Below are 16,204 nucleotides of genomic sequence, written 5' to 3'. Positions count from 1 at the left end.
TAGGCGTGTTATTCCAAATGAAACCATGGCTCGGGAGGCCACTAGAAACTTCATACAGGAAGCTGCAGTGTATGTGCGCAAAAAATGTTCAAAACTGCATTTAACTGAATTTAAAATCACTTAGGAGAAAACCAGAAATGAGAAATCGATCCCTAATGGGAGAAAACTAAAAAATGACAAGTTCCAATTACAACATAATGGGAGAAAACTAAAAAAACAATAACAAGTTCCTATTACAAAAAAAACTGCGAAATGTACTAAGCCTATATGAGAAATCGATCATTTATGATTCGTTGAACGTGAATTAATTTTTCAATGATAAATATGGGAATGTTGTGTTTTATTCGCCCTATTCGGTTGTACTGCACACATCAGTACAACATTATCTTATAACACAGCATATAAGATGGGAAGTCCAGAGTTATTATTACTTTAAGCGGAACACCATTTGGCTTATAAACCATTTTAAAATGTCAAAGTCTAATATCTGAATAATAACTGAATTTAGAGGCATACTGCCACAGTAAATGCGTTTTTAAAGAAATGAAAAGTGACCTCAAAGACAATGAACACGTTCCACCTCTTCTCTGAGACAGAAAGGCGAAACCTATGGCCTGCATGACACGCTGAAAAAAATTTTAAATTAAAATTGAAAATACAATTTTAACCTGATGTAGTTCCAGAGGCGTCGGAAAGGCTTGTGCTTTATTCATTTTTCTCTGAATTTCAGAATATGATCATATCCATCCACAATCTTCCCTTCCAGCCATCTCTATATGATAATGCAGTACAGTTATTTTCGATTTATTACAGATTACTAAAAGTGAAAGTTTAATTTGAATTCTAATAGATACCATACGAATGGTTGTATGTTCCAGCTCGTATAAACTACAGTATCAGTTCAGAGAAACTTTTTCATCTGGCCCAAGGAATCTTACAATTTTTTTTTTATCCGGATGAACGAAGTTGTTTTAAAAGATGTTCTTATAACTTCAGTTGATAATTAAAGTAAGAAAACTGTTAAAAAACCAATCGATATTTTTTTCAAAAAAGATACAAATATATTGTATATAATGTCAATTATAATATTATACCGTGTATTTAAATTTACTTGAAAGGCGTCACCTTCTTTCAACTGCCCCCAGAACTTTTATGGAACAAGCATAAGTGACTTCTCAAGAGTGGCCGAAGTTCGTGGGCACGGTTCGAAGTATCTTTCTCATCTTTGACATGAGCCGCGAAATATGTTAATTGCGGACAACAGCTTAGTGACCTCAATGAGTGAAATTGGAGACGGCTTCGAAAAAACTAATTAATAGACAGTGATTATCAACAACCTGTTCTCAAAATATTTGATAAAGTCAATATTATTCGTCCGTGTTTTTATTATTATTATCCGACCATCAAATTCTCCAATGTAGTTAAATTTGAGAACTGAATTGTATCGAAATTTTAAAAAACTTTCTGAGATCACTGTGACTACAGTGGTCTCAGACAGTTTTTATTACCAACATAAAATACTAAATGGGAAGCATTCAAGGAATCAATCGTGGAAACTACTAGGCTTTTCATACCGATTATGAAATATTGTTCATGGTTAGGCCTAAATGTATGTCAGATGAACTGAGACTCATGGCACAGAAGAATAATTCATGGGTTGCATATAAATTAACAGGTGACACAGAAGCCTATGGTAGATACAAGCTAGACTGTAATCAAGTCACAAAGGAGGTTAGGCAAGCGAAGGCAGATTATGAGAAATCTTTGGCAAAGGATGTTAAGAAAAACAGCAAGGACTTCCTTGCTGTTTATATATAACCTCTAGAAGGAAGGGGATGAATCTGATTGGTCCACTTGATATCGATGGTTTCGACTGTTGATGATCCTGCTCAGATAGCTGACAAGCTGTAATTTGCATCTACATTCACACATGAGGAATTCTGTAGGGAAGTAGAGGACAGAACCTTATCAAACTCTAACAGGGAACTTAATGATTTTATAATAACTGAGAGCGAAGTGAAGGAGAAATTGGTGAAGTTAAACATAAAAAAAGGAACCTGGGTGGATGAGATCTATCCAGTTATATTAAAGGAAGTAAACAAACTCTTAGCCATAATTACGAGAGCATCCTTGGACTCAGGAGAAGTCCCCACAGACTGGAGATGTGCAAATGTATCTGCAATTCACAAAGGAAGATCGAAGGATGATACGAGTAATTACAGACCAGTTAGTTTAACTTCTGTTCCCAGGAAAATAATGGAGTCACTGGTTAAAGAAGTATTGCAGGATCATCTAGACGAGACTGTAGTAATAATTCAGACACAGCATGGGTTTGTTAAGAGAAAGTCTTGTCTGACAAATTTTAATTGGATACTATGATGTGGTTACAAAAGAACTGGATGCAAAAAATAATTTTGATATCATATACTTGGATTTCAGGATATTTTGATACCGTTGTGCATGAAAGACTACTGTACAAATTGTAGCAGTATAGTATACTGGTGTGCAAAACTTAAGGACCAGTTAGGTTTTCACCTGTAGCTTCTCATAGCAGTGGCCTGGATATGGGAAAAGTATACCAAAGGAACCTCGTGAGGTACGGAAATGAAGGAAACAGCACCGACACAGCAACGGAAACAAAACGGTACAGAGGGACTTTCTTCAAAAATGGCAACATAGCACTGACTGCAACGATACAAATGCACACTGCCAAAGATGAAACAAAGGGAAGAGGTTGTCCTCAGTAGGAGATATGGTAACCCCTATGTTCATGCAGGCTTTGCACCGCCTGTCAATATTTAGAACAATTTTGTTGATAAGTTCTTGCGCTAACATCGTCCATTCCTCTGTCAGCACCATCTTCAGCTGGTGAACATTTTCTGGTGGGTGTGAACGTGCCGCTAGGCGTCTCTCCAGAGCAGGCGGGCCAATCTATACAAACAATGTCCTCACTTTCCAAAAGCATATCAACAGCTGCAGTGCAATGGGGTGTGGCGTTATCATTCATAAACACGAACTCTGGACCAATGGCACCTCGGAACAGACGCACATGGGGGAAGGATTACTTCATTACAGTAGCGTGGACCGGTTACAGTACCGCCTTTCAGCATCTGGAGTCGTGTATGTCCATCCAAGATAACGCCTCCACAGACGATAATACCTCGATCGCCATACGATCATTATCACCCAGCAAACATCACTGATGTTTGCGGGGTGATACCGTATGGCAACCGCTCGCTAGATTAGCTGACGTCCAGAATTGCTGCTGAGACTGAATCTACTCTCATCAGTAAAGAGTACCTTACCCCATTGCGCTGCTGTCCAGTCCTTGTGTTCGATGCACCACTGTAAACGGTGTCTCCGTTGGACAGGTGTTAAAGGGACACAGCGACTGGCCGTCGGACAAACAGTCCACCTTCGTGCAATCGCCTGGCCACAGTAAACCGCGATATCCTGCGTCCTGTGCAGCTGGTTTTCAATGGATCCCGCTGTCTGGTGTCGGTCCCTCTTGGCCTGTAGGAGTATATAGCGGTCCTCATTGGTTGGGCGTTGTTTTTCGTGGACAACCGCCACTGGTCCTTCGAACAGCTGTACGTGTCGTTCTGAAGGCCGACCACGCATGTGAGGCGATGCTATGGGCGATAATGAACTCTGCAGCCACACTCCTCATACTTCGACCTTCCTCGAGCTTCCCAATTATTCGACCACGGCCAAAGTCATCCAGATGTTGTCTGGATGCTGTCTACTGGTCATTTCGCTGTCTGTAGCACTGTATGAAACCAATCGAACGCCTGTAACAATCGTGCTCACCATTCGGTAATTTGCACATAACTGCTGAACTGCTGCTTTTATCTGTTTATGTGAGCCCTCTCATCACGATTCAAATTTTTGAATGTGCAACAGCTTTCTACTGAATGGCCACAGTTATGCAAAATGCCAAAGGCTGTTTAGTTTGATTTTGTGGTTGTAACTTTTAGAAATAGCGTTGGTCCTTAAGTTTTGCACACCAGTGTATTAAAGGCAATTTGCTACAATGGATAAAAGTGTTGTTGCATATTTGCATATCTGGGGAGAGTGGTAATCAATGGACTCTGCTCTTCGTGGACTAATGTTAGTGGGGTCCCCTAGGGTTCGGTGTTGTGCCCACTGTTGTTTTGCATATTTATCAGTGATATTTATGAAGGTATATCAGGCTTAATATCCAAGTTTGCAGATGATACTAAGGTTAGCAGGGTTGTTGGTGACAATAATGATAGTACGCTACTAGCGAAAGTGCATAGCACGCGTTCCTTGAGCGGACCGGGGTTCAAGCCCGTGACTACTAAATACGATAAATATTTGTATTGACGATTTATTGTAAACTCTACTGACTTGGTTGTCGTGAGGGAGTATAAACCGAAAATTTAAATTTAAAAGTTGGGAAGATGGGCTGAGAAGTGGTAACTGAAGTTTAACACCGACAAATGCAAAGTACTGCATATCGGTAGCCGTAACCCCAGAGAAACGTACCAACTGTTTGGTACTACACTTAGGGTAGTGTAAAATGAAAAAGACCTGGGGGTAAACAGTCAGATATGAAGTTTTCTGAGAAGTGCAGACAGGCTGCAAGCGTAGCTCATGGGGTCTTGTCAATGATATATAGGAATTTTGCGGGTAGGGATAAGGAGGTGGTTATCCCTTTGTATAAGGCAATGGTCAGGCCACGCCTTTAGTACTGCGTACAGATCTGGAGACCTCATTTTAGGAAGGATGTAGAGTTGCTTGAGCGAGTACAGAGAAGGGCTACAAGATTGGTGAGGGGAACGAAGGGTCCTCTTACCAAGAAAGAGTTAGGTGCCTAGTCTCCAAATGCTGCAAATTGCAGCATTTGGAGACTAGGCACCTACGAGGTGATCTGATTGAGGTGTATAAAGCCTTGAATGGTTTGAGCAAGCTCAATGCTGATAGGATTCTTCCTCTTGCTCAGAAAAATCACCTGAGAAGGCATAAATTCAAATTGAGGAAAGACAGTTGTAGAATAGATTTGCCTTTAGCCAGCGGATAGTTGATTGCTGGAACAAACTTCCATCTGTCCTTGTGGAAGTTGACAGCTTAAATAAATTCAACGAGAAACTGAACAAAAACTTTTAGAGGGAATGGATGTGTGAATTTTTTTCCCTCTTTAGCTGATGCTACAGAAGCTTGCTTCCTTGCATCACATGCCTGTATTACTACTAACTACTATTTACTTCGGCAGGGAAAAAATTAAAATTGGCGAACTGTTTGATGGCTAACATTATCTGAAATTATAATTGGCCTAACTCTCGATGTAACTCCTTATTGCTGTAATATTATTATAATTTAATTATGTTAAGGAGCTAAGTTATGTGTTAAAATCTCTTAAGCCTGGAACCGGGATGGACATTCCAGGGATTTCTTTCCTTTTTGTACAGACAGTGCTTTATTATCTTCAAATTTCAACGCATTCCAGCTTGGTTTTTGAGTCCCATTGTGAACTGCAATCATTTTCCGCTCTCCTTTGTCTCGCAGTATGTATTATTGCAATTGCTCGATTAGAGAGTCGGCTCTTCCAAAGCGCGTGATAAGAAAAAAAAATAATAATAACTGCTAAAAATTGCGGACCTACGGCATATGCGACCACAAATATGCATGTTGTGTGTCCAATCCATACGCCATCATAAAAAATGCACGCCCTGCTGATAACTATTATTGGCTATAAAACAGATGCAATAAAGATGTAAACTGCTCTGGGTACCCTAGAGCCACATCGAAATATAAAAACTTTTCACTTAACTTTATATTACTTTTAAGGAGTGCAAACGTGCTTTGGATCAGAGGACTTTGTTTGTATTTTGTAGTTTTATTGAAAACTGAGAATGTGGTCAAACCATGATTAACATCATCATCATTATATTCAACGTGCAACCTTCAACGTGTCACCAGGGCAATAAGCCCACATGCACTTGAGTACTTTGTTTGCTATAACCCTGTTTCAATGCACATTTATTGGTTGGTTGGTTGGTTGGTTGTGGTAGAGTTTTAGGCACATCAGTGACTTAGGCCATATTACGCCGTGTATAATATGTCTGTAAATTGAGTGTGTTCTGTGGTCGATTTGCTGTTTGCTGAACAAAAAGCTCGAGTTCGGGGGGAAAAACTATGTTACCCTCACCTAAAACTAACTAACTCAGCCACGTTGTGAAAAAGGCCAATAAAAATTCCTCGCGTCACTGACTGGATTCGAACTCAGGTCTTTTCCACCCGCTGTGGGGTTGCACATTTATCTATGAATATATTTATTTTCAAGTGTACGTATGTAGTAGAAGATCTTCCTGCATGAGAATAATAACTTTAATTGTTGCAAGTACAAGGTTTAACTATTAAATTATAGGAGTGAATCAGTTTGCAAGAAATGAAAACAGTTTTCAGTATTTTTTTTAAAGTAATCGCCTCGAGAAGGGACGCAGTTGCTCATAGAGCTGTTACGAACATTTTTAACACAAAATGACAACGCATCGAACAACGCAACAACTCTAACACGTCTGAAGGCGAAAGACTTGTGATACGCAGACAATCTTTTAAAGAGAAGGGAAGTGTTCACGTAGGTCAGCTGCCACAGAATTAGTTATAGTCTTGCGTGCCATGGACTTAGTCATCCTGGAACATTATTGTGAAACCTTGTGTTTCTTTTAGATACATAAACTGTAAAGGTTATGAAACACTTAATATAATTTAACTGATAGCAAACTTCCTTCTTTACCATAGCGTACCACTGAAAAACCTTTCATGCGGACAAACACGAGCAACCCGAAACATGACCTTTGAAGACGTCAAAACTGTTTGACGTTTCGAGTTTATTTACCCACCTTCTGTGTATTTTAGTATTTTCGCATTTTCTGGATTTCGCAAATATTGAAGTAAATGTAAAAAAGCAAAAGGAATTAACTAACAGCTGCAGGTCTTGTTGAAGAGTTTGATAAGCATAATATAACAGTAAAATTGGCACCGATTTATTAATTCGCGTGTTAATGCTCCAAAGCACGAGCACAGTGTTCTGTTATTTGTATTGTTCTGCGAGAAAGTTCCGTAGTATGTCTGAAAAGCAGCGGAGCGTGGCCACTGATCGTATCAAGGAACTCTCTGCAGACGGGTTCAATGAAACATAGATCGAAAAAAGTGAACCTGCAACACTCGCGCAACTGTAAAATGGAACAGGCTGTGCTAGAGCATGGTTGGTTCTTGGGACATGCGATCATTTTTGTCCTTCTGCCTCCAAACATTCGTATTTCATTAAATTATTTAAAAATAAGCTAGTGTCGGATATTTAAGCTTTGTTGAGAATCTAAACTATGCACCAACAATTTCAGTTAGGATTCCTGTTGGAAAGAGCGAATTGGCAATGTTCTGAATAAACGTTCGCACACTCATCATTTTGCATTCTAAGAAATCAGCCTATCCTACTTTTAAACTCATGAAATTAAGAATATGTTATGCATAACACTACATAATAGTTTGCGTAATTATATATAATCGGTAAATCGCATTTCACCCATGTACACCATTATTTGTTTCGTGCACAGACTTTTTTTTTTTTAAATGAACTTAACAGAAAATTAACCAATAACAACAAATTCATAGAACTGTTGTTCCAGTTAGTACATATAAGAAAACAAAGCATTTAAACAATGTGAAATGCAGGAAAAACTTAAAAAACAACGTTTATATAAACAAAAGGATGACATTCACGGATGCATAAGCACAATTAAACTAATCCCCTTATCATAATTTCACTTAAGTTAAAGCTACGCTGAGTTTTACAATATACCGTTCTGAAACCTCTAGTGGGAGAAAGTAGAAGTGCGTCCCAGCTAAGCAATAAAATTCAAGTCCACGTTATTTCTTAGACTGGGTGAAAGGAAGATTAATGCTTTCTGTTGGTATACCTATTCTTCGGAATCACTGGGCAAGGACAACAGTGTCTAGAAGAACCCAAGGAATCTCCTTTCAGTCGCAGTAGTCCCCAAATAATATTAGTTGTAATGGCTGAAGGTGCTGTGGGTGGGAGCCCATCCCCACACCATCACAGATCTCTCCTGAGAACAGACTCAAGAATGTTCACGTCTTTCTGAAAATGAGGATGGCGGATTTGTTCGTAGTGTACTAGATGAAATAGCAAGAAAAGATTAATGAATAAATGCCAAAGTCAACGTTGACACTGGTGTTGGTACATTTGGTGTACCAACAAAACCGAAACAACGAACTTGAGACAACATTTTCTCTCCCACTCTTTCTTTTTGTGGAACAGTTGTTGTTTTGGATAAGATGTAATGGGTAGATGTAAAGTTTGTTGATGTCAAACGGCACCAGGGGTTTTCCCCATCTCCGCGTTGCTTTCATTGTAGGTGTACCAGTTTGCTGGGAAGGCCAGAGATTTAAAAGTGTGTGGATCATGTAGTTGTGTAATGTTGTGTACCGTTGTTCCTCTGGCCATTTAGCCGCTAGACCCCTGCTGAGGCCCAACGTTGTCCACACGTGGAGGCAGACCAGGTACCCATTAGTCTAAGAATTTTACTCTGGCAGGTCCTACCATCTAATTTCCTGAGATTTCAGTGGCCAGGACCGAAAAAAAAAAAAAAATGTCTGCTAGGTTGGAAGCCGAAAGTTCATAGACGAGGTTCAATTTGCACGGTTAAATTGCTAGTTAGTGACAGTAGGTAGGCCATGCCCCACCAGAAGGAAAAGTGGGCGGCAAGGGGGAGAGAGCAGGAGTCTGGTCCCCCCCGCCAGGGAGGAGGATACTGGTCGCCAAATAGCGCACAAGCAGAGCAGAAAGGCTGCATTTGGTTGAATCCGATGCGTTTCCTTTCAGTCCGGTGAAGTCAGCATCATAGTCTGGCCAAAGGTAGGACAATGTCCTGTCCAGAAGGTCAGTCTGATCACTTCCCACAAGTCAGTCCCAGACAGTGGTCGCTATGATGGATCTCCGATGACGCATGTGCACCAGAGTTGCTATGTTGTTGTTTTACGGCGGAGGTTTTACGGCGCAACGGCAGCTAAATGCCATTATGCGCGAAACAATGGTAGGATGCAGAGCTGCTATCCGAGTCAGAGTCTGTTGTAGGAGTCCAATAGTTCGGTAAAGTTTTCCTTTTTAGGAGTTCAGGATAGGTAGATCTAATGTGAAGAAAATTTCATACGGGAAAAAACTGGCAATGCATGAATAATTTCTCAGTTATCTGTTTTAGTTGGGGTTACACGCGCGATAATTTGCCTAGATCTCGCGAGTCCTCCATGAATGTACAGTAGAGGGATTGACCACTTGGCACTCGGGAATATGCGGAATATTATCTCCAGAAAACCACTTCAGGATAATTGGTTAATTACTTCCCTTTATTTAAACAGGTAATCTCGAATCATAGAATTATTAGGAAGCAGGATGACACATTCTTAAACTTCAATTAAACAGAGATTTTCTGCATGGAGGGGATCCTGTTTACACAACCCTTTTTTGCTGCAGTGTGGGATATCTTCCTGTCAAAGCACAGCGAGTTCATTTCTTACGTAGACGACCTAAAATGTCCATCCGCTCATAAGACAATAAAGAAGCCTACTCCTCACGTCCCTTCCCATGAAACAGCACAGTTTTCAGATTTCCTCAAAACTAAAGGCTTTGAAGTGGATCCAGAAAAACTTTGTTCATTATCTTTATGAACAGACTGAAAAAACAATAACATCATAATCCACTTGGATGGAGAACCCTTTAAAGGAATGGATGTTCATGAAGATTTGAATGGCCGTTGGGATCAGCTGGGAACATAAGCTGCAGGAAACTAAAAGAAACATATATTGGGAGCTCTTGTTAGCAGTCTGCGAGCAGTACATTAATCTGTATTGCTCCAATCGCCTTGTATGCTTCCGTCGTATTGTTTTCAGAACCAGGCCCAACGTAAACGCATTCCTCAGCATGTAGTACTGGACACTTAGAAGGTTAACCAGTAGGCAAGAACCAGTGCAATTGGGAGATCACATCGAAATTGGATGGCATTCCAAAAAAATTGCGCCTACAAAATTAACATCCTTAGTAATTCCATGGTTAATTGTATCTATGAAACAGAAATGCTTTGCTTTTTTTTAATTCTTTAATATTACTGACATATTAATAGGGAGCAATATGCCCTAAGTTGCTGATGTGCCTAAATCTCTACAACAACCAACCAACAGATACAGCTGCATTTTTCATCACTGCTACCAGTGAAAAACATATTGGTCAATATGATGTTAACTAGTAGCATCATTGTTATTAGCATTAGTAGAGGCATGTGATGTAAGAAAGAAAGCTCATACAGCATCAGCCAAAAAAAAAAAAAAAAAAATTAATTTCACACATCCATTGGCTCTAAAAGTTTGTCCAGTTCTTCCTTGAATTTAAGCTATCAATTTCCACAACGGCAGACGGAAGTTTGTTCCAACGCTCAACCACCAAAGGCAATAAAGGCAAACTTCCGCACATCTATTCTACAACTGTCTTTCCTCAATTTGAATTTATGTCCCCTCAGGTTAGTAATCTAAGCAAGAGGAAGAATTCCATCAGAATTGAGCATGCTCAACCCATTCAAGACCTTCTTATACATTCAATCAGATCAGCTCGCAGGTGCCTAGTCTCCAACCGCTGCTACAATTTGCAGAACTTTAGCCTTTCTTGGTAAGAAAACCCCTTCGTTCCCTCACCAGTCTTGTTGCACTTCTCTGTACTCGTTCTAGCAACTCTACATCCTTCCCAAAATGAGGCCTCCAGACCTGTATGCAGTATGCAGTACTCAGGGTGTGGCCTGACCATTGCCTTATACAAGGGGATAATCACCTCCTTCTCCCTGTTAGCAAAATTCCTGCATATCATTGACAAAACCCCATGACCTGCTTTGGCAACCTGTCTGCACTGCTCAGAAAACTTCATATCTGACTGCACAATTACTCCAAGGTCTTTTTCATTTTCTACCACCCTAAGTGTAGTACCACACAGTTGGTACGTTTCTCTGAGGTTTCTTCTATCTATATGCACTACTTTGCATTTGTCAAACTTCGGTTGCCACTTCTCGGCCTATCTGCCCAACTTTTCTAGATCATGTTGCAGTAGCATACTGTCATTATAATTAAGAAATAATTATAATAACGTAATGTCATAAAAATCGTGTACCGCAATTCCAAATTCTGTAACTCCAGTTAACCCTATTGTTTTATAATTTATACCCCTTCAACACACACACTGTTCCAGAGCGGAGATTGTAATGTCGAATGAATTAAACAATAATAAATAAATAAAAGAACGCAGGAACCTTTTTTGTGTAATGAGAAATCTAATTAAGTTCCAATCATTTTAAAATTCCTTTTACAAGTATGTGTAGAAGCTTCTCTTGATTCAGGTACGTTAAAACGCTGGTTAAATAGTAAATTGTGGCTCCTGCTATATATATATATATTGTACAGTACATTGGAAACAATTTCAACTACAAGCACTGATCAAAAAATTAGAAACTTTCTGCAACTGGCGTCAAAAGATCATTAAACGTACATTATGAAAATATACTTTGGTCACAAGTTAATGTACGTTTCATGTTCATTGTTAATGTACAAGATAAATAACGTACATTTTCCTGGGGCTTTTTTCTTGATCCGGTCATGGGGAAGACGGATGATTTTTCTAATATCCAGGAAGATGTTATTGTTGGAGCACGTTTAGCAGGAGCCACAATTGAGAAAGGAAATTACTGGCGTGTCGAAAGCAACCATCTTTAAATTATACAATGAGTGAAGACAAAAAGAGAATGAAACTCTGAAAGAAAGAAATGTGGCGAAGGTCGTCATTCAAGAAGGAAAAGACCGCGGTAATTTAAAGCAAATTGTGCATCAGAATTCAGAAAAAAAGAAAATGGCTGAAAAATTCAGGTTAGGAAGAGAAATACCTATTTCCAACCGGCGTATGCAGCGGATGTTACAGAATCTGGAATTTGATAGTCGCATGCCTATACGAAAGCCACTTCGTGCTGTAAAAAAGTCGAAAGATTCTACTGCAGTCGTGCTGTCAAATCCAAGACCAGACTGTGAAACAGTGAGAGAGAGAGAGAAAAAAAAAAAAAAAACCACGTGCATTTAAGAGTTACGATTTACACTTTTTTCCACCAATGGGTGGTAGAGTGAGAGTGTGAAAGTGTGGCATAAACCTCATGAAGCCATACATCCAGACTGTCTCGTGTCCACCACTCAAGAGGCTGGAGCCGCTTGAGTGCTGGACACGAGAGTGTTTTCGTAGGGTTTTAGGAGCATCAGCGACTAAGGCCATGTTGCTCCTTATATACTGTCTGTAAATTGCGTGTTCTGTGGTCGATATTTTGTATACTGGACGAAAAACCCGAGTTTCCGGGAGAAAAAACATGCTACCCTCTCTTGAGACCGACCAACTCAACTCAGCCACGTTGTGAAAAAGGACCATAAAAATTCCTCACATCATGGACGGCACTGGAATTGAGGTCTTTACCACCCGGTGAGGAGGACGGTGATCCTACCAATTGCGCGCCGCAAAAGGGCCCTCTTGAGTGGTGGTCACGAGACAATTTGTATATTGAAAATCATGATATTGGGGTACGTTCTGTTTATCCGGACTGTCATACCTGTAGAAAGAAGGTCGTATTACCTCCGATGAATATCTTTCTGTCGTGGGCTAACTTCAACCTGCAATGCTTCATTTTTACCCGAATTTCAATGGACTCTTTTAAGACGAAAACGCAACTATTCTTCATGAAAAAATTGTATCTAAATGATTCGAGGAGCACTCGGAAACAGATTTCCAATATCTACCCTGTCTGCCTAATTCTTCAGATCTGAACCCAATTCAGAATATCTGGGATATGTTGGAAAAGGCAATTCGGCTTCGGAGATCTCTACCAACCATAATTAGGCAGCTAACAGATATCCTGATGGAAGATTGGTCAAAGCTGGTAGATTTTTTTTTTTTTTTTGATTTGGTAGTTGTTGGCGCATCGGCTTCTGTGGCCATATTGCACCTCCCAAGGTTTTTGCAGTACTTTGATCCAAGCCCGAGGCGGGAATCGAACCCGCGACCTTTGGGTTGCCGGGCAGGTACTTTACCCACTCGGCTAGCCCGGTCGGCAAAGCTGGTAGTAGTCTCCCTTATACACCTAATGGAATTCATAGCATGGCATGTACGTTGTAATTCGAGCTAAAGGCGGTCTTACTAGTTATTGAATAAAATTTTAATTTTTTGGCCAGTGAGTGTAGATCAGTACGAATACGTGGCACAATTATTTGATCGCCTCGGCAAAACTTTAAATTTCTCCTTATCATGACCTTTTCTCATGAAAAATTTCTCTTTCACCCCATCCTCAGTGTTTTGACTGGGGTAATTGCCTCATGCATGGTAGCGGTCCCATTTAGAACTCAAATCCACACAATACAAGGTCTGACAGTAAAAATTGCCTGATATATATATATATATATATATATATATATATATATAGAGAGAGAGAGAGAGAGAGAGAGAGAGAGAGAGAGAGAGAGAGAGAGAGAGCAATGTATAGTAGAGCTTGTTGGATGTCCGGTTAGACGTGGCAACGCATCTAAGGCTATGAGGTACCAGTATATTTTTTCATGTAATTGCGAACGGAAGAATACCATAAAACGTGTTGACATTCTTCGGTTCGGTGTTTGCTGGATGAAAAACACCCGAGTCTCGCGCAAAAAGCTCACAAAAATTCCGCGTGTTTCTTAGTCCAGCAAAACAGGCAAACCGAGACCAGAGAACACAGGCAATTTACCAGCACAATATACTGATGCCTCATAACATTAGTTGCTTTAGCGCTTAACACACATACGATAGTGGTTAAAGGTGAAAAGTGAATCTTTTAAACGATTTCAGTTTTAGTGCAGTGCTGGTGCCAGGTGATTTAGCAAATTTACTTTATGCCATAGACAGGTTTTCTAATTGAGTTTGCAAGATTTTTAATTAGAAAGAGATGATTTTGCGATTTTTGTTTACGTTCGTTTTTTTTTTTTTTAATGAAAGAGTTTGGATAATGAAAAGAAGCTGGCTACGATAAGAATTCTTCATATATATTAATAATATTTTAATATATATTAAGAAATATGCAAGATTCAGAACTGTCAACTGTTGAAAGCATTGACTGTTTCTCCTCCTCGACTGCTGGATCCATTGAATCCACCGCGCTTCCCTCCCTTCGAAAAGCCTGTACGTAGTTGACAGAGAAGTCAGAGGGAAGGAAGGAGGAAGGCTTATTCTTACAGAGTAGATTTTTTTTAAGCATGAAAATGGAAAATTAATAGCAATTATCATGGTTTTCGTCTGAGTAACAGCTATTCTATGTTACTAATTTAAAAATATCAGCTAATTCAAAAGTTAATTAATTCTTATGCACGTTGATACAAACTCAATTGCATTACCAATGAAACCGCTGTGCGAATAATGTTATATAGAAAAGCAAAATCCAGTACACGAACTCAAGTGTAAAATTCGTAACTATGGCCCAACAGGTAGAGGGAAAATGTACCGACCTAAAACGTGATAACTGTATGACAAGATTAAAAATAATAGGAAATCCCTCTTTGAATTTCCTATTATTTTCAGGGTTCCCAGGCGGCTGTTCTAATTTTCGTTAAAATGTGTTCGTTCCTTTGCTTTTAACACGTGAACGATCTGCTTCCTTTGGAAATTAGATATAATTTTAGCCAGTGTTTCGTCCATTCAACAGAATGGCTATGACACTGCCCCACAGTACAAAAACAAAGAATAAATAAAGCGTGAGCAGTGTTGTCACTGAATCAGTTTGTGTGAACGTGCACAAAGTGTAAACCTGTATCAGCAAACACGCGCTAAATATGCTCTAAAGACTACTCGTGCAGATATTAGTGATTGCGAATAACGGAATAAAATGTTACCTTATCTTGCCATGATTAGGGTACCATAAACTTCTCTCCCTTCTGGTTCTCTCTTCACCCACACTTCACATGGACATGCAAACCGCTTACCGCGCTAACTTAACTATGTATCCTGCGTGACTGCTAAGCCTTCTAATAAAGGGAAACCAGCAAAACATCGCTCACTGTTTGTTAGCCTCGTTTCCTAGGTGACAGAGCCTGAAGTCTCCAACGAAAGCGGTTTACTGACCGACATCAACTATTACTCGCTGTTATTCCACCAAGAACGCCTCCTAGCGGATTGTAAATCTTGGATTAATTTTGAAAGCAACAACTTAAATCGAATAAATACACGCTGACGTTTAAACGGATAAATGCGCATCTACGCAAACTTTAATGAAGAAGCGCGTTGTCTATCTTTGAAAGTCTATCTTTCACTCCAGTAATATGAAATTCAACAGGCATTCAGGGTAATATAAACGAGAAAACTTAATAATATATTTTAAATAACTTTTTTTGTTTGTTTGTTTTTAATAAAATTGTAATTTTCAGGCTTATTATTCATCTCTCATCCTCAGTTAACGGTTACTTCGTTTTATATGTCAGGGCAACAGAATATTCAGCACAAGGTGAGGAGTAAACAGGGTCAATATAATAAAAGATAAGTCGGGTAATAAAAAACGAATCCTGGATTAGAATAGAATGAAAGTAGGACATAATGTCCAAATATAACTTTCATTATTTACTATTAGCAAAGTTAATCTAAAAAAATAAATAAATAATTAAAAATATTTAAATGAAATTCTATTTATTATACTCATACAATGATATAGAAACTGTCACAAGGATTATAAATTTTTAGAAATAATAAATTTATTATTATAAGTGTTACAAATACAATAACTATTATCAGTGCATGTTTAAACAGTTTTGGAGTTTCATGAGGGATGGATCTAGACTAATATTCTAGGAAGGCGATATAATGATGATGATACATGCAGTAATTGAAAATTAACTCGAAAATCAAAGAGATTGTTTAGAATATGAAAATCAAAGAGGTATACTCAGGAGAGCCGTGTGACTCGAGTAGAGACCGATAATGGGGAACGGCAAAATCTCATAGACTTTCAAAAGGTATAATTGTCGTAGCGTGTTTATCAGGTGATACAACAGAAAGGACAGCTGCAATTTAAAAAGTCACCGGAATATATTTTTTATGAATATTCTAAACAAAAGGTTGAAAGCTAAGAGGAAAAAA

General features: G+C 39.1%; 1 protein-coding gene across 1 annotated transcript in view; it reads right to left on the bottom strand.

Moving 5' to 3' along the window:
• Positions 1 to 15,062, bottom strand: part of LOC150083073 (uncharacterized) — a 55,832-nt gene extending 40,770 nt beyond the window's left edge. The window contains exon 1 of the mRNA XM_090377013.1: positions 14,968 to 15,062. The gene's annotated coding sequence lies outside the window, so the exon portion shown is untranslated. The remainder of the gene's footprint in view (positions 1 to 14,967) is intronic.
• Between the last annotated feature and the right edge of the window lie 1,142 nt (positions 15,063 to 16,204).

This window comes from Mastigoproctus giganteus, chromosome 7 (genome assembly GCF_048544385.1).
Source record: "Mastigoproctus giganteus isolate SK-2022 chromosome 7, ASM4854438v1, whole genome shotgun sequence".
In the NCBI taxonomy this organism is placed as follows: domain Eukaryota; kingdom Metazoa; phylum Arthropoda; class Arachnida; order Uropygi; family Thelyphonidae; genus Mastigoproctus; species Mastigoproctus giganteus.
The sequence above is the reverse complement of the archived record's forward strand: the minus strand, read 5'-3'. Positions and strand labels throughout refer to the sequence as shown.